This window comes from Micromys minutus (genome assembly GCF_963924665.1).
Source record: "Micromys minutus genome assembly, chromosome: 18".
Lineage (NCBI taxonomy): Eukaryota > Metazoa > Chordata > Mammalia > Rodentia > Muridae > Micromys > Micromys minutus.
The window spans coordinates 32,210,472-32,229,616 of NC_137953.1; the positions used below are offsets into that span (position 1 = coordinate 32,210,472).

Below are 19,145 nucleotides of genomic sequence, written 5' to 3' on the forward strand. Positions count from 1 at the left end.
GTGGTCAGCATGACCCTGCTGAGTCAAGTTGTTTTTCTGTGTCAATGACTGGCTGGCAGATTACAGCAACAGTATAAAATAGCTGGTGGGCGTGCAACAAAATGGCTGCCGCTATGCTAGGAGGGCAGGCCTCAACAGTTACAAGATCATTCATTTGTGGGGTTTTTTTTTTTTCACAGTTTTTCTTTCTTTATTAAACCATACTAATTTTCTTTCAAGGACAAACATACAGCCAAGGATGCTACAGTGAGAGAATCTCGTTTTTATGAAAGAGACAAAGGTGCTCTCTTCAGTGATGCTTCTGATCATTCTGGGAAGCCAGGAAATGTTCAGTCCCTCAAGCTACCACAAGCATAACAAACCCCCATCTGAATCCTATTAACATTACACTCGTGAAGGAGACATTGCTGGGGAAGCCACCCACGTATCTCCAAGCCTCATTGCGAGTCCAGGGATCCTCAGACCTCGTGCAGCAAGCCTCTTCTGCAACATCTCTAATGGCATTCCTTCAATTTCCCACTGTCTGTAATCTGGAAGCTCTGCTTTACCATGACCATGTCCGTGTCCGTGACCGTGTCCAGAAGCCATGTCTGACAGCCATCTGACCTCCCAGGACACTCACTATTCAACCTCAAGGTCATTAGTTTGTATTGATGTATGAAGTGCTACGTCAGCCCTTCTTCCAATGGCCTGGTCAGATTACAGCTAACCATAATTCTATGCTAGACTTTAATAAAAATAATAGAATGTAGTGACTTATTGAAAGGAATAGTATTATTAAGCCATGTATATAATTTGCAATCAAAATAATCAATACTATTTACAGTAAGATTAATGTTAAGGCCACCTCTAGGGTAACCATAGGGCAAATTTACTAAGAAATGCAAAGGAATTTTTTAAACTAAATGTATAATTAATGGGATGAGTGCATGTAAAATTACCAGACCATGTCTGTATAGAATTAATCCTATAGGAATTTTCTATATGTGTCGTTGTTCAAGTCCCAGTCTATTATTAGACTAAATCCTAGGCCTAGGCTGAGCTAAGCTTCCAGCATGCCAACTCATTAACACTGGGTTCACAGTAAAAAAAAATGAGTGTATTTGTGAACATGCCATAGAACCAACTGATCATAATTACACCATTAACTATTATCTGAAGAACAGTTAGAAACATATTTCCATGAAGATTCTAATCAATTAACATATAATAATTTTAATCAATATTTTTATTTTCCCTTTGAAATCTTCATCTGAACTGAAGAACAGGGATAAATTTAGAATTTTCATAGGAAAGATTAGTACTAGTGGGATCTAAATATACTATGTCCTGTAAAATTAGCTACATTGTTAGACTGATCAAAAAAGTCCAGAAAATAGCCTGAAAACAAACCCATATGATAAATAGTTCTGGTGTCTGGTCCCTAAGCCCACCTTAGCCTTCTAATAGGAACGTGCATGTTATGATGCCCTATGGAAAAAAAATGCAGTCTCTTCTTAAGATGGATGAATGAGTCTTTTCCAGTGCCAGGGTCCAGGCAAAACCACAGATCATTAGTAAAGTTAACACAAGCTGGATCCATTTGATCTATGAGCTGAAGTAAAAGAAGATGGGAACATAAGACATAAGACGTGCTCAGAGGCACCTATGGCAGGTGTGCAGGTCAAAGCAGCTAGCATGCATCACTCTTTGCTGACACAGGACTCTGTGTGTTTCATAGAATACCTTCTCCCTTGGTGCACATGACCTTAACGTGGTCCCACATGGGCAGACGACTTTGATGCCCTTCAGCTGAAGATTTTCTTTCTGCTGACTTCAGCTCTATCTTCACGTTCTTTGTCCTTGAAGGACTGCAGTTCACACCTAAAGTTTGTGGTTGCAGAAATAACCACAGCCTAACAATAGTAAGAAATATGAACATGTCTCTGTTTTGATTTTCTGCTTAATTAAATTGATTTTTAAATGTTTTAATTAATCCCTTAAGAATTTGATACAGCGTGTTCTGATTATATTTACCTCACACTCCTACTACTGACTCCTTCAAGACCCACCCTCACTTTCTGACTCCCCAACTTGGTGTCCTCTTTTGAAAAACAAAAACAAATAAGATTTTATCCTGATTGGAGCTGTCTATACACTGCTGGATTGATGTTATCCATAGGACAATATCGAATTTACCAGGAGTCGCACACATCACTTAAAGAAAACTGACTTCCTCAGCAGAAACCTTCAACTGACTACAGCCCCTGTGGGCCACCTCAGAGAAATGTTCCACAGAAGCTGTCCAAAATGGCTGCTTCTGCAACATCTCAGCTGCGCAGGAGCTGCAGGAGCTGTCCACAGTGACACACCTTTACTGCCTCTTCCTATAGGGAGCTGTCCACGGTGGCAATACTTTCTTTCCTGCATCAGCCTACAGCTTTGTGAACCACCACAGCAGGAGCCGTCCTGGTGTCAGCACCTCCTCTCCAGCCTACCCCACTCCCCAGCAGTCCGACAGAGATGGCGCCTCAGCAAAAACTGACTGCAGGCTAGAAGAACTTTCCACCCTAACCTATGGACCCGATGGAGGGAAAGGAAGGTAAAAAACAAAGCCATCAATCCCTGAACAGGAAAACCAATCCCCAATCCTTCTTCCACATTTCCCAAAAAGCTCAGGATTCAAAATCCCAAAAATCCTCACTCTGAAAATCTCTGTTCTATGAAGCTCCACTCCCTCAGAAATCCTACATAAGCTGTCCCTTTGTCTAATTCCCTGATGTCTGTCTCTGGGAGCAAAGGCAGCAAGCCCTGGATTCATCCCTCCACAGCCTGGACCCTCCAAAAAATCTCTTTCTTGTGATGTTCTGCCTGATGTGACTCACTCACCAGAAGAAGCCAAGAAGGAAAGAAGCAATAAAGAGGAGAGAAGACATGAAGAAGTGGAGAGAAGGCGTAGGACTGGGACACTGCCCCACCTCGGAGCTGTGATGTTCTGGGCTCCGGTGTCTCAGGATGCCCTTCTACTGGGATACCTTCTTTCCTGAGAACTGCATGGTCCCTGGGCTTCCTTGTCCCAGGATACCCTTTCATTAGAGCAGAAACACAACTGTGAGGTGAACTCATGGATATCAGTTAGTCCATGCCACACGTGTGAGTTTCACCATAGAATAAACACATCATTGAACCTTTGATGCTAGTGCATATGAATTTAATATTAACTCTACTTTAAGCTCTAATCCTAGGGTTGTAATCAAGTTTGATTAAATAATTTGTTCTTGAACCCTCAAGAGTTGGAGATGTTTTGGGCAGAGAGAACAATTTCTCACTCTAATAAATATTTGGGCACTGTGTGTGTCCATACACTGCCACATACAAGCTGCCTTCCACAGTAGACAAGCAGCTACAGTCACTGTGAGCCTGTGGAGATTATCAGCACATGGTCAGTGTCATGCGGAGCTCTGATCTCAAGCCTTAATTTCAATTTTTATTTCACAACTAACCAAGTCACCAATGCAGACAAATCCCAGCTTATTCATCCACCATCTTGGATCCATCTATAATACTCCATAAACTGGCAATCAGAGGTCAAGCTCTGTGGCTCGCACATACATACTTCATTCAATCTAGACAACATTCCGAACACATGTGAGCAAAGATGACTATCACCATAATGTGCCAAGGGCTCACCTGAATAACTTGTCAGTACAGACTTAGCATACCAAGAAGGGTATTATACTGAAACTGTATCTTTCTCAGGCAAGACCTTAACTTGCTATCAACTGATTTATTTATTTAGGGATGAAACTCAGGTTACACAGCCAGCTCACCAAGAATCTTGGACCAGCCAAAATTGGTCTTGCTCCAATTAACTGATATCTGGACACATGCTATCTCCAGGAAGCAGATCCTGATTATGACCTTGTTGTTAACAAAGGTGCCAGCCCATAAACAGACCTCAAAGGAAATGTGGCAGCTCCTTGAACTCCAAGTAGCCTGGGCCCATATTCTCAACAAGGGTGTGTGGGCCACATCCTCTATCCAACCTGTCTTTGTCAGGGTTTGTATTCCTGCACAAAACATCATGACCAAGAAGCAAGTTGGGGAGGAAAGGGTTTATTCAGCTTATACTTCCACATTGCTGTTCATCACCAGAGGAAGTCAGGACTGGAACTCAAGCAGGTCAGGAAGCAGGAGCTGATGCAGAGGCCATGGAGGGATGTTATTTACTGTCTTGCTTCCCCTGGCTTACCCAGTTTGCTTTCTTTTAGATCCCAGGTCTAGCAGCCCAGGGATGGCACCACCCACAATGGGCTGGACCCTCCCCCCTTAATCACTAGTTAAGAAAATGCCTCACAGCTGGATCTCATGGAGGCATTTCCTCAACTGAGGCTCCTTTCTCTGTGATAACTCCCGCTCGTGTCAAATTGACACAAAACCAGCCAGTATGTAACCCAAGACACAATTCTGCCACAAAGGATCCAAGCCTTAAAGGGACCAAACCTCACCTGCATGATGGAAGGCAATGGATACAACCATAGTCCTGACCTGGTCTGGAACAGGCATTGCCTCACTTCAGTTTCTTTTGTTGAAAAAACAAAAGCTCCATTTGTGACTAGTTCAGGCCATGTTCACCAAGAAATGTGGACTCACTGACAACCATTCCTGCACAGATGGCTGACATTAGATCATTGGTCACGAACTCTCATCAATGATAATCTGGAAGCTCCTTGTGGTACCACTGTGGTTTGTGGGCTGCATCTGACATTGTTCCAATAGAGGCAACACTCTCACATCAGGTGTGTTAAGAGCAACACCATTGCTTTCAAGTAGTCTTGGCCACATATGAACATAACTAGAGGACACCTTGGAATCAAAGGTATGAGGGCCACACCCAGAAATCATCTGTGCCTAGGTCTTCCTAGATGAGGCCTTCCAGAGATCAAGGAGAAGAAACTGACCTCAAGTGTGACCTAGGCCACACTCACTACTCCAGGAAGGTTGGACACAGCTTAACCACTAGGGGTGCTGGTCTGATGAGCTGGATAATGGCAAAGGCCATAAAGTGACATCAGTGGGATCCTGGCAGCGCCCTAACCACAGAGTACCCAGGGTCCAGTTTAAATTCAAGGGTGTGTGGGTCACACCCTCACTTCATATGACTCAGTGCTATGCTTACAGCAAAAGGAGCCAGGCCCACACATTATGGCCTCAAATGGGAAAAGGACTATCTATAATGACCAGTCAACCTAAATATCAAGAATGTTTGGATTTCACTTGGCCTGATCATGACTTACCATATTACAACCCCTTTCTAGGGTATATTTAATTCACTAAAAATCATAGATACATAATCAAGGCTTCCTAAGCTGATAACTGAGCCTCAGTCTATAACAGTGTAAGCTGGGTCTCCATGTCACCAGGAAGGGTTGTGGGCCACAGCCTCCACTCATCAAACCCAGGAGTTATGCTCACCTCAGAGGACACAGAACCACCAAATGTGTGGACCTCAGTAGAAAAACAATCTGGGCAGATTTTGGCATAATGGGTGTGTGGGTGGCACTTGGTAGCCATTATGTGCCCAGTTGCTATTTTGTCTTCAAGAGATCCAGAGCACAATGATCTCATATATGTGTGTGTTAGCCAACACCAAGACCTCCGAGGAGATTGGAACCACTACAGTGACCAGCATTGGTGGTCTGGTATGTGATATTACCCTCATTAATTGCAAGGCTGTGGTCCAAACTCTCTTATCCTAACATCTCAGGCTCCCTAGCCATTCCCTGTTGACCATAGTCCTCACCCAGACCCAATTAGAAATATCAAGTAAACCATTGGATTAAGAATATGGTGACCCAGGAATAGAGACACAATTTTAATTCAACTGTGTAATGGAAAATCCAGCGATCCCTCCTGTGGTGGTAACTGTTGAAATACAGCTTCCTGTGCTTCCTGAAAGTCACACCAGAGCCTATGAAGAATCTAGACTTATTCCCTGATTTCTATGGACCTCTGTCTTCATTTCTATACACAATACAGTTCTGGTCTTTCAAATTAGACTTAAATAATGGCTTGCTCAACAGGAAGGAAATCCTGCCTGGTACTGCTATCCTAGCAAACTACTCATGGCTACTAAGGATATGGACTTTATGTCAGAACCTACTACTGACACTTTACTAAACCACTGTGATTCCTGACTACATTCTCCATATTTATCCTCACAACCGCAGGGCTGGTGTCTTCTAGGAATGACGTGGAGGCTGCACTCATATAATCACAACAATATGACTACCTAAAAGAGACCTAAACAAAGACAATGCCATTGGGCACTGTAGTGTGAATAGGTACATCATGGGACTCATCTGAGACAGAGAGCTATGAGCTGCTGGGGTCCAAGGGTGTGCAAATAATGAGGAAAGGGCCACTGAAGTTAGAAATAAACCAAAAGCAACTTTACTCACCATAGGAAAACACTTCTCTCCAGTTAGGGTCACAGTCAGGCTCAGAACTGAAAACAGGACCCTGGAAAGGTGTGAGCAGTCTCATTTTGAAGCATAAATTTATAAGCAGATAGATTTCAGGGGATAATAAGAAGAAATTTTAAAAATCGAAGATTAGTTTTCAAGCCCAGGGTGTGGCGGATGGCAGACTATTGAATAGGCTCTGGGTTATTCTAAGACAGTGGTCTTATCTCATCCTTTGGTTTTATTGCAACTGTAAAGAAAGTGGTGCTTGAGGACATGCAGTAAGATATATCTGCAGACAATGCCTGGAGTTACTCTTGGCTCTTTAGAAACAAGAGCAGCTCAGAGAGGGAGAATTAATCGTTCCAGAAATGAGTCCTCTACCTGGTGATCCAATTCCTAGTGTTCAGACCTGAAGCAAGCATCACTGAACAGACTCAGCAAACATTTATGTATTTATCTGTAAGTAGGTATCATTGATAAAGGAAAAGATGCTGAAGATTTAAGAGACAGGGAGGGAGAAGGAAAATGTGAAAACTGTGGTTTTATTTTCATTATAAAATTTAGGAACTTCTTAATGGGTAGTCATCATTGTAAAATTTTGCAGCAGAACTGCTTTCCTCTACATTTTCTTTCACTGCCCCTGCCTCCGCCTTTAGATCATGTGGAGGATGTTTTTGTACTTAATTTTAATTTCTGCACCAAGAGATCTGGTTGCAGTCCATGACTGGGAAGGAGACCAGGTCAGTATTGTGGAGTTAGAATAGGTCAGAATCTGCCCAGCTATTTTACGTAAAACCTTTCTCAAATATTAAGATCTCTGTGTGGTTATTTGGAGCAAGAGCTGATCCTGTATAGGAAGCCATACTTTTACAAAGTCGTGATCACAAACATTACATCATGTTGGTCATGCAGGTTCTCTGGTGACAGGGAGAGCTACTTTGAACCTTTAAACCAGCTGACATCCCAGGGTATATGCCCTATCCTCTCCTATAACCCATGCCACCCTGCTGAGTTCTGTATGGCCACACAGAAGGAACCATGTGACATGACTTCCCACCCCTGAAGCAAAGCCAGCAGACAGACAGATAGATGGAGGTATATCCATATTTCTCCTCCAGGAAATATTCTCCCTGCCAATATTATCTGGAAATATCTTCCCTGCCAAAGTTATCCAGGAATATCCTCTCTGCCAAAGTTAATGACTCCATGGTAATCAGAAATACCATGAATCAGGAAGACAAGGATGTATCTATATCCTTAGCAAAAAATGATGAATGCTAAGACCTTCAGGACAGCCCTTAGCACTACTGGAAAGAACTCTGAAAACATGAGCTCAAATATAATTTCTCAACTATGCAAAACATATAAAGATGCAATGTGAATTGTATGAGGAGCTTCATGGTCCTATAAGAACAAAGGCAGCTGCACTATGAGCCAGCTTCTCAGAAAGATGTTAAGGAAGGAGATTAAAAGATGAAGGGAGGGGTGATCAAAGGGCAAGATCCCCACCCAGCTAAGTTTATCGTTTATACTTGCAAAGGTAGGCAGATTCCTGAGTTCAAGGTCAGCCTGGGACCGAGTGAGTTTAGGTCCAGGCCCAGGCATCGTGGAAATGGTAATTTCAGGATGGGATTCCACCCAGTTAAACTTATTGTCTATGCTTACAAAGTGAGGTAGATGTATGAATTCATTTGCAATGTTTAAAAATGTGCTTACAGTCTTTTTCTAGGAGTCAAGGGACTAGGCCCGTAAAATGCTGATAATCAGAAGGGAATCCCAGATGGACAACAGAACTGATATATAAATAGAAGACTGGGCTTTGGACTTTGAGAGTTGAGCTATCTGGATGAGGTACCTGAAAGACCTCCAGGGAGAGCTGTCTCAAGCAGAACGCAGGCTGTCAGCTTGCACCTCACAATTTGACTTCGAGTCGTTAACTGCTCCTGAACACTCCCTCTTCAGAACCCAAGCTGAGGCTGGTCCTTGGCACCACCCATACATTTCTCCAAGCTCCATCTCTATATTCAAATCCATCCCTATGTTACTGTCTTCATCTGCAAGGAAGGCAACACAGAAGAAAAGACTGCAGCAGGCTCAGCTTCTTACTGGATCAACAGAATCCTCGACTGCCTTTTGTTTCAGATTGATTCGAAAATGGATTGATACTGCCCGGCTCTGAAAAGCCAAGAATTATCCTAAAAATATTTTCTTCAGCAGCAAAATATTTTTATTGTAAAAACAATCAACAGAGGTCAACAATGCAAATGTTACCTCAGGACATTTCCCTTTGGTTCCTGAATTTGCAAGTTCCCACCAGCATTCCTCTGATTTTTTATGGTGTTCTCAAGCATGCTTAATGACTACATATATGTGGCTTTGAAACAAACAAAAATCCATTTGACCGTAAAACCAACCAAAACAAAAAGCAGGAACAAGCCATGTTCCATTGTGTTTTTTCTCACATTTCCTACAGGGAGACCTATATAATCCATACCCTTTCAAAACTAAACAGAAAAGCAAAATTAGTACTGTAACCACATGGTGAAATACCAATGACTCTTCCATTCACAAGTTACTGAATCAAACTCCAGGACGTCGGCAGAATTATGCAGGTATTAAAATTTGAGAAGGGGGGTAGGTTTGAAAAAAAAACTCTGAAAAAAATTCTTTCATCCTGCTGATTTTCCACATTTGGAAACCTCGTTACCACCGCATGGCCAGAATGTGCTCAGCATGCCCAGTGCTATGCAGTGAATAGGCTTAGAGCCTAATGGCTGCTTCCAAACATAAAAAGAATAACTACCAGTTCTCAAAGTGAAAGACCACTATAAATCCAGACCCCCCCCCCAGCCCCCAGCAGGCAGAATAGAGCCAAGAATATAGGTTAGCCAGTTTAGTGACTTTTGCTCCAGGACAATCTTGAGAAACCAGGTGTTTCCCTTGTGATTCTTCACAAGTATTTAACAATTGTGAGAAACCAGGTGTGCCCTTCCTACCTCTTTTGGGTTGTAGTTATTTTTTCCTTTAAATACCCTTTCTCCCAGCTACTGGGGTCAAACTCCTCTACCCCTGCCTAGGATATAAGTCTCGGCCCCAGTGCACTGGCTCCAAATAAACCTTGCGTGATTACAGCAAGGACGGTCTCTCGTGAGTTCTTGGGGAATCATGTCATCCTGAGACTTCAGTAAGGGTCTCTCTGCTCTGGGGGCCTTTCAAAAGCAGTCTTGACCCACGGTCACAAGTTAGAAATAATAACTGCTACTGTATCTCCATGTATTGCAAAATGATTTCAGAAAGAGCTTAAACATGCAATTGTTTTACAAAAATAAAAAATTGTTTGGGGCTTCATAAACTCTATAAAATACAACACCACGTATAAATCAAGATAATTTCACACACACACACACACACACACACACACACACACACAAATTGAAGATTCTTGCAGACAGAAAATCTAGTCAAATTCTGATTTCTTCCAGATCTGTAAGGCTCTATGTTCTACTGTGAAATTTTTCTTAAAACTTTTCATTTTTACCAGGTGGTAGTGGTGCCTGGGGAGGCAAAGGCAGATGAATTTCTGAGAATTCAAGGCTAGCCTGGTCAACAAACCGAGTTCCAGGACAAGCAAAGCTACACAGAGAAACCCTGTGTGGAAAAAATAAGTGTTTCCTCAGATTTTTTTTATTTTGGAAACAATGTAAAGCAAATAAAGTTATATGTGAAAATATCTTAGAAAAGTAGAAGCTAGTGGAGTATACCCCTTCTATACTAGTGATGAATTTCAGATCAAATCCCAAAGAGTGGCAACTGGTTATTTTTAAACATATATGCGACCAATATAATTTGATGCCCAAAAGATATAAAAATATAATCACAACTATTTTATGAAAAATATGTATGCATAAGGAGGTACCTCTAAATTTAGTTCCTGGTAGCTGTCAAATAAATATTCTTACCTACATGTATTAAACGCTTGTTCTCCATCTGTAAGAGTACCAGTATGCTGAAATCAATCAAAGAAGAAGGCAGGGCTTACGTTTATTTCAGTGACAATGCTGCCACAGTAAGGCACCACTTGGTATTGAGAAAAGAAAGGAAACAATGTCCAAACCGTGTTCTGTCACTGGTGTCTTTCTTAACGATCACATAGAACACTTGGGGGAAAGCCACGGACATCAGGCACAACATATTCTTGTTCCCACCATTCTGTGCCTTTAGTTTTTCCATATTGGGGGGGGGGGGATGTAATACAAGGTCGGTTAAAGAAACATCTCTTCCAACTTTCAAGAAAAGAATTTAGAAGTAAGGAGAGCAGAAAGCAAAGATCCCATTGGATGTCTCTGCAGCAGTTTGTCCCTGTAAGGATACAGAGACGAGCAGAAAGCGCAGGGCTGCTTTCTGTTGGATACAGAGACACAGAGGCCAAGACCTGCCCAGGCAGTCATAGCTAGAGCAAAAAGAGAGCCATGAAGCTGAATCTCAAGCAGTCAATTAAATATTTCACAGAATGTCCTTAGTCACTGCAATCGTTGTCATCGTCGTCATCAGATGCGTCATTTAAAGGAGATTTCAGTGACTGGTTAAGAGCCTGGTCTAGTCGGCTGAGACGTGGCCAGGTTTCCTGTGGAAAGCAGGTCATAGCAGGAGTCACAAATCCACACAGGCTTAGAAAACTGGCTGGGAAGAAGGAATCTCTTTTCAGAGCAGGGACCACAAACGACAAAGCCACATTTGCGGCAATGGTGCCGCCGATTCGCTGGTGTGAGTTTTGATTTCTGACAGCGCATACACACGGTGGCCTCAGATGGCAGCATGCTGGGCGTCTTCCCACTTTTGGAGAGTAAATCAGTGACACACTTATTTATGTGACTCATCCACTCTGACTTCTGCGTGGCAGTGGCAGCATCAACAGCAAACAACTTAATCGGTGTCTTAAGAAGCCACCCATTCCGTCATTCCCCTTCATCTTTAATGGACTCAATGGTGACGCTTTCCAAGGAAAGAATATGTTGTATTTTTTCTTCTGGATAACAATATTGCCGCATACAAGAATATCATTAAAAAGGAAAAACTGCCTTGCTTTAGGCTTCTTTATACACAGCTTAGTCAATACCCCTTCGCCGATCAGCACCCATCTGGGGATAGTCAAGGGCTGACCAGATTTCTCCACAATACTAAAGTGCCTAGTATTTGCTTCACTGTTTGCAAGGTGACCCACCATCTTTTGCTAATAACCCTCACGGGCGCGGGTGGCTGCACCGAGGGTGCAACTCTCAGGCACAGATTCTGCCTGCTCTCTGGTACCAGCCTCACAGGATGTGTGGGGTCCCAAGAGACTGGTGAAATCCGGATGCAGCGAGCACAGCAGCTCACAGGTGACGTCACAACCCCTCCCCTAAAAACATCTTAATTTTCCTATTTCAATGGCCTAAGGAGTGTTGATTCAGATACGACATCCAACACACGGCAAATAAACTTAAAATGCTTTGGGGCTATAGGCAAGTCTTTAGGGAATTTTCTTAATTGGTGATGGATGGGGAAGGGTCCAGCCTATTGAGGGTCATGCTGCATCTGGGCTGGTGGTCCTGGGTTCTGTAAGAAAGCAGGATGGGCAAGCTGTGAGGAGCAAGTCAGTATTCATTCCTCCGTGGCCTGTGAATAGGTCTTTATGTTCCTTCCTTACTGAGTCCATTATCCCTCCATGATGAAAAGGATAAGCCAAACAAACCCTTTCCTCCTAGATGTGCTTTGGCCATGGCATTTCATCAGAGCACTGGTAATGGAAATTAGGACATAATGTTAGTTGATCCATGTTAGGCACAAGCCTTTTGAGATTTGATTCACTGTGAAAAACCAGTGGGATGAGACACTCAGGAGAGATGAAAAAAATGTCTCTTATTTCACACTGTGAAATCCACAGACCTTATTTTGAGCCCAAAATAAAGGAGACTTCTTAAAATGTGGTTTTCGCTCTCTGATGTTTCCAACTATTCAATCAATAGTTATTTAATCCATTTCTCATATTCAATTTGTTTGGATTTCACAGGCCAGGTTTTGCTACATAGGCATTGCTGGACTGATACTGAACTCAAATAACTTCTCTTGACTCTTGTCTTAGTTAATGAGATCAAAGGCTACCATGCCTGCTAATATTCCTAACGTCTAGAATAATGTTCTATTGCTAAAACACCAAGTACTTTGGACATGAGACTCAGAGAATTTGGGTTTGATGTGACACTAAATCTTGGTAGGCTTATAGAAGCTGACAAGTGAAGTAAGCAATTAATTGTCAGGCCTATTAACCACAAAATGACCAACATGGTAGAATGTCTATTGACTCCACCAAATAAAAGCAAAGACCAGTGACCTTTCTTAATTGAATTAAAGCAAGTTTGACTTCTGTGCACAGCAGAGCCAGACTGCTGCTGTCTTTCCCTAAGGTGGAATTCTAAAGAACAAGCCCAAACACAGGGAATGGGAGGGTTTATAGCTCAAAATCACAATACTGGGGCTTTCCAAGGCTTGGAAGATTTTCAGAAGAATTTGGCAAGCAAAATACATAAGCAGTTTAAGATCGCTTGGCAGAACATCTTTTGGTTTTGTAGATGGTAGAGGTCAAAGCACGGTCAGGATGTGAAACAAGTCAAATTCCAGGAAACAGAAACTTAAAATTCACAGTAAATAGAAAGGAACTTAGCCCTCCTTTTTTCATGAAGTCATGCCCCATAGACTCATAGGGACTGGCATTATTAGAGGCGTGGCCTTGTTGGAGTAGGTGTGGCCTTTGGGAGGAAGAGTGTCTCTGGGTGAGCTTCTACGTTTCAGATGCTCAAGCCAGATCCAGTGTTGCCCTTACTAATGCCTGTGATGGAGATACAGAACTTTCAGCACTTTCTTAAGCACTGTGTCTGTCTGCATGTCACCCTTTCTCAGTGGGCCTTCTCTGTCTCTGCTTGTCTTTGTCTGGAAAGTGTCCCTGAACACAGCTGGTCGACCTTGTCTGCTTTGTCTTAAAAGTGACCTTGTTCAGGGCTTTCTGCAAGGCTGCATGACTCAGGCACCCATCTCACTCTGGCTTCCTACTCACAAGGCAATTCGATGTTGTATTATAACTCACCAGCTCTTCCCAGTCATTTGATGCTATGACCAATTAATCCTTTCCATTCAAGCCCCTTAAAAAACCCTTTATATATCCCATCCCTGAAACAACAAATAACTTCTCTAGCTGCAGTGGTCTCCAGAGGTCATTCTACCATACTCATGGCCATTGGAGCCTTGCTCCACATCGCTGTTCCCCTTTGTCCTCTTAGGCTGATAGCCAACACCCTCCAAGGAGAAAAGGGGAGCCACATCATTTTCAACTATGACAGATGTATTCACATAAAGTGACTACTATCTTTAACAAAAGTTGATGTTTTTATAAAAGATAAAGAGAGAAGGGGATGTGCTTGGTGAAAGTGGTGAGGTATGGGTAAGGGAGGGGTGCCACCGTGGGCCCATGCTGAGGCACCAGCCACACGATGGTATAATATAGAATAGAATTTATCAGGACATGGGGAGGGGAGCAAAGAGGGTAGTAGAGGCAGAGAAAGGCAGAGAGAGAGAAAAAATAGGGGAGTAGAAAAGTAGAGGTCAGCTATGAGCATGTGGAGAGAGAAGAAGGGAAGGGAATGGGGAGAGAGGTGGAAAGGGAAGGCAAGAACAAGAGAGAGAGGAGGGGGCAAGCAGCCCCTTTGACAGCGAGTCAGGCTTACCTGGCTGTTGCCAGGTAACTGTGGGGTGGAGCTTTGACAATGCTAACAAAAGTTATCACTGAAATCTTCCTTGGCTTAGCTCAAATGTGCTTATATAAAGCCAAGCCTCTTTCCCCTCTCACCTACCATGGTTTAGAATCTTTTTCCATACTATTTATTTTCTAAAAAACTTGACATTACATGTCTTTCTGCCCATTTTATCAACAATATCACTGCAAGAAGTATTAAAAGAACCCTTTTTGGTTAATAAATACATTCCAAAAGAGCCTTAGAATTATTGAAGCCTCTTCCATGTGCAATAATTGTTTCAACTTTTACTTAGGTGTTGTTTTGAATTATGTAGGGTTCTCTTCATCTAGAATATCTTCCACTTTTATACTAAAAAGTGTGTGTGTGTGTGTGTGTGTGTGTGTGTGTGTGTGTGTGTTTCACTGGAATTGATTTAATGCCTAATAATGTAGAACTAATGCTATCTAGTTATCTAGTTATAATGGTGTTAACTTGTTCTGGGAACATAGCTCAGCATCAAAGCACCTGTTTGTCATGTGCAAGGACCTGGGTAGGATTCCCCAACATTGAGAAAAAGATCAGTATATTGGCTAGTCTTTTGTTAACATGACACAGAGTCATCAGAGAAGAAGGAGCCTCAGCTGGGAAAATGTTTTCATGGAAGTCAGGCTGTAGGCAAGCCTTGACATTTAAGGTCAAAATATACCATGTCCAGACAGCTTCTCTGAGCTCAGGGCCAAATAGAGGACTCCCTTTTCTTAGCTAGGCTTCTTCTTCTCTGACTGATCTGAGAAGCTTGACATCCCCCCCACATTCCTCCAGACTCCCCTACTCCGGTCTTCTACCTGAGGAATGTTACACAGTCCTTGAAAAACCTTCAAGGTCAAAGATCTCTTTTCTGATAAGAATCTTCCCAGCAAGTCCCTGGGATTCTTGGAAAGCCTCTCCACACAAATGAGCCCTTCACAGTACTTTAAACTCCAGCCAATGATTTCATTCACCCAGAAAACTCCCACTAGCCAAAGTTCATATATAGCCCTTTCCTACCCGGATAAAACATATGTGTACAAGTCCACCCAGGATAAAGCTACAGACACAAGCTAAGATCCTCTAAGAGCTGTTTCATTAAATTGTCAGAGAAGGCCTTCTTCCCCCACCCCATGCATTTCCCTCTTCCCCTTGACACTCACTCCTAGCTGGACAGGGATTCTGAGGACCCTATCTGTTCTGGACTCTGCTTCTGTAAGGGTCCATGATTCTCCAGAGAATGATTCCTGGACTCAGATAGTATGTGAATGCAAAGAGAGTATTATCCCACATCTCTACACCTTCCTTGCTTGTGTTAATGGTTGTGCGTCACTGCGCTAGACAGACTCACTCACAGCTTGTGTATTTCCTTCACTGTTGGTGAACATTCCGGTTGTCTTCCTGAATTCTGCTGCCACAGGTCTCCTAAAAATGCCTTGATGTGGACTCATAACAGTTTCTCCAAAGCACTGCTCTTTACAGCTTTTGTTTATCCACTAAAATAAATTTTAAGTCTAATTTTTTTCACTAAGACTATTGACAAAGGATTTAATTTTTAAACCATGCTGTCAATATTAGCATTTTTAAATGGACAAAAAAAAATAGACTGCTTCTTTTAGTTTCCAGCCATATAATCTCCAAAATCTGAGCAAATGTACCTGAAGCAGCAACTCCCTCTTTACTATATGCCTGATTTTACATCCCCGTTGACAGTGAATGACAACTCCATGTTCTCATCTAACCACTGAAACAAAATGCCTGAGACAATCAACTTAAAAATAAGAAAGGTTTTCCTTTCTCTCTGCTTTTTTTTCTACTCACCATTTAAGAACTTGTGATCCATGTCCATTGTCTTTGAACCTGTGATGGAGCAGAACATCATGGTAGACACCAATGGTAGAGGAAAACTGTTCCTACACGGACAGGATGAGAGAGAGAGAGTGAGAGAGAGAGAAGGGTGGACGCTCACAATCCACAGCAAAGAAATGTCCAAGTAACATGCTGACATCACACAAGGCTCTGCCTCTTAAAGGATCTGCCATCTCCCACTGTAGTTTGCAAACATATCACACAATCCCTATTCTCTAATATTTGTGAAGACAAGAGTATGGTATGTTTGGTTGAAATTTTCTTGGGAAGCGTGTGTTCTGTTGACAGTGGTCAGAGTGTCTCATACAAACCAATAAGTCAAATGGGTCAGTAGTATTGTTCAAGCCATTTACAAACAATGGCTTTCTGCCTGCTTGTTGTAGCCACTACTGAGAAGCATGTTAAAATGACTACAACAGTGTATTTCCATGTCTGTGATCTTCTGGCTCTTTCCATTTCTCTTCCAGTCTTTTGAGACATTTAGGAAGTGGTGTCTCCTTCGCTGTGTATGGGGTCCTAGCATCGACCCTGGGATTCTGGTAATAACCTATGTTCTGAAGTTTACCTCTCTTACCTTATTCAGTTTTCTCAGAATGTTGTTTGAATTTAGTGTTCTCTGAGTTTTAACCTACTTATGTCTGTATTTTTTTTTAAAGATTTTTATTTATTTTATGTATGTGAGTACACTATAGCTGTCTTCAGACCCACCAGAAGAGGGCATCAGATCCCACTGCAAATGGTTGGGACCCACCATGTGGTTGTTGGGAATTGAACTCAGGACCTGTGGGAAAGCAGCCACTGCCCTTAACCACTGAGCCATCTCCTCAGCCCCTTATGTTTGTATTTTTAAAGTGCGAAATTCAAAGGCATCATATAAATGGATCCTATTTTCTCATAGTCTAACAGACTATGGTTTAAAATATTTTGGCTATTCGTTTAATGTAGCTATTGCTACTATTGAATAATCATCGTGTATCTGTTTTTGATCTTTCTAGTTCTTTAAGCCTTAAGTTTTGTCCTGTTTTGCATTAATTAGTAATTTTTGTGATTCCATTTTTGTCACTTCTATTAACGTTTGTTATTACTGTTGAGACAGAACTTCACTTTTCAACCCTGGATGGTCTGTAGCTCTGGGTGAACCAGGATGGCCACAAGCTCATAAATGTCTCCCTGTGCCTCTCAAATACTAGGATTAAAAGCCCACTGTATTGACTTATTATTTGTATCTCTCTAGAAATTTTCAACAACACTGGCATAGGAGCTATGCATTTAAATTAGTAGGCATATTATTAGATAATAGTATACTTATCAAATAATACAGGACACATAATTTAAGGCTCCAAAATATCGAAGTTCCACTTTCCTGCTACTGTGTGCTTTTGTGAAATGTAACTCTCTATTGTATTATACATTTAACCTATTTATCTATCATCTGCCTGTCATCTATCTGCCTATGAATTAAATGGGTGATTAGAGAAGCAGAGATGGGTTTATACATAAACAACAACCATAAACCAAGCAACCAGATGAAAGGACAGCGTCAAGAGTCATGGTGGGATAAGAGCCTTCACTGTGGTGGAAGCAGCAGTGGGCAGCCAGGGAACGAAATGTCAGCATCCCATTTCGAATCAGGCCTCTGTGGTCATTCCTAAATGTCTTAACTAACGTCATGGAGATGGCTGAGCAGTTGAGAGCACTTTCTGCTCTTCCCGTGGAACCAAGTTTACTCCCCAGGCTCCCATAACAGTTCACAGCGTCCTGCAATTCCAGCTCCAAAGGGTCTAATACCTTCTTCTGGTCCTCTGGGACCTTCAGTCATGTGCACACACAGTCACAGATATGCATACACACAGAAAAAAAAAAAGGAAACCTTCTCCCAGCATTGTCCGCTGCTGACCTTGGCTGTCTCTCCCTGAGCCTTTACAGACAATGAGTTTGTCATGTTCAAGTGACCTTGCTCTCCTCCGCTTTATTTTCCTCTTCTCTCCAGTCCTCATGCCTTCTCAAACCCTGTCTCTATTTGACCTCCTTTAACCCGACTTTTGCCCTGTCTCGTCCCTTTTTATCCTCTACTGAGTTTAAATTAATTAACTTGATTAAAAATCAGTTTTACAAGAATACCCATTTTAACCCATGTTTTCTCTTTTATGTGTATAGATGATTTTGTTTGCAGTGTGTGTGTGCACTGTGTGCTATAGTACCTGCAGAGGCTAGAACAAAGTCTTGGGACTAGAGTTACGAATGGTTGTGGGTGCTAGGAATTGAACTCGGGTCTTCTGAGAGAGCAGCCGATGTTCTTAACTGCAGAGTTATCTCTCCACCCTCAACTGTTTTAAATTTGCAGAAAATCTGTGCAGAAAGTACAGAGGGGCAAGCATTCCGCACCAGTCTCTCCTACATGCGACATCAAGGGAACATCGTTGCCGTCCGTGGAACTATCTCCAGGGATTTTATTAACGGAAGTGTGTAGTTTTACGGCAGGGGTCACTGTGGTGTTTTACATCATGTGGGTCCTGACAGGTGGATGATAACAGGAACCCACAGATCAGATAGAATATCTCGTTGCTGTAAGATTTTCTGTGCTTCAATTCCTCCCTCTACTTCCCCACATCCCTGACAACAGGTTGTCCTTCCAGCATGCCACTGAGCTGTGGCTAACAGCACAGAGCCCTCCTAGACCAGCTTCTTTCACTTATCAGCATGCATATACATCCCCTCCGGGGCTCCATGTGTCTTACAAACTCATCTCTTCATAGTTCCCACGGCCTGGATGTGTCACACCATCCACCCACCTACTAAAAGGTATCTGAGTTGTCTCTGCATTTAGATAGACGTTGTGCATAAAACTGCCATATGCATTCATGCTTGGATTCTTGCATAGGCATAGCTGCATGTTTTTAAACAAAGGGATAAGAAAGGAGGGCTCTCTAGAGTAGCAAGTCATAAAGAAAGTATTTGTTGAAGCTGGGGGATGAATATTCGCCTTCAGCGAGCAAGAACACTTTATGCGCAAACATAAGAACCTAAGTTCGAATCC

The 19,145-nt window shown here is 42.4% G+C and overlaps 2 pseudogenes across 2 annotated transcripts; both read right to left on the bottom strand.

Annotated features, from left to right (window-relative positions):
* Nucleotides 1-289: 289 nt before the first annotated feature.
* On the bottom strand, nucleotides 290-588 carry LOC308432118 (NADH dehydrogenase [ubiquinone] 1 beta subcomplex subunit 3-like; annotated as a pseudogene). The gene has a single exon. The product of its transcript is annotated as an NADH dehydrogenase [ubiquinone] 1 beta subcomplex subunit 3-like (transcript).
* A 10,374-nt stretch (nucleotides 589-10,962) lies between these two features.
* Nucleotides 10,963-11,670, bottom strand: LOC308432283 (pleckstrin homology domain-containing family F member 2-like; annotated as a pseudogene). Its single transcript has one exon. The product of its transcript is annotated as a pleckstrin homology domain-containing family F member 2-like (transcript).
* Nucleotides 11,671-19,145: the final 7,475 nt, after the last annotated feature.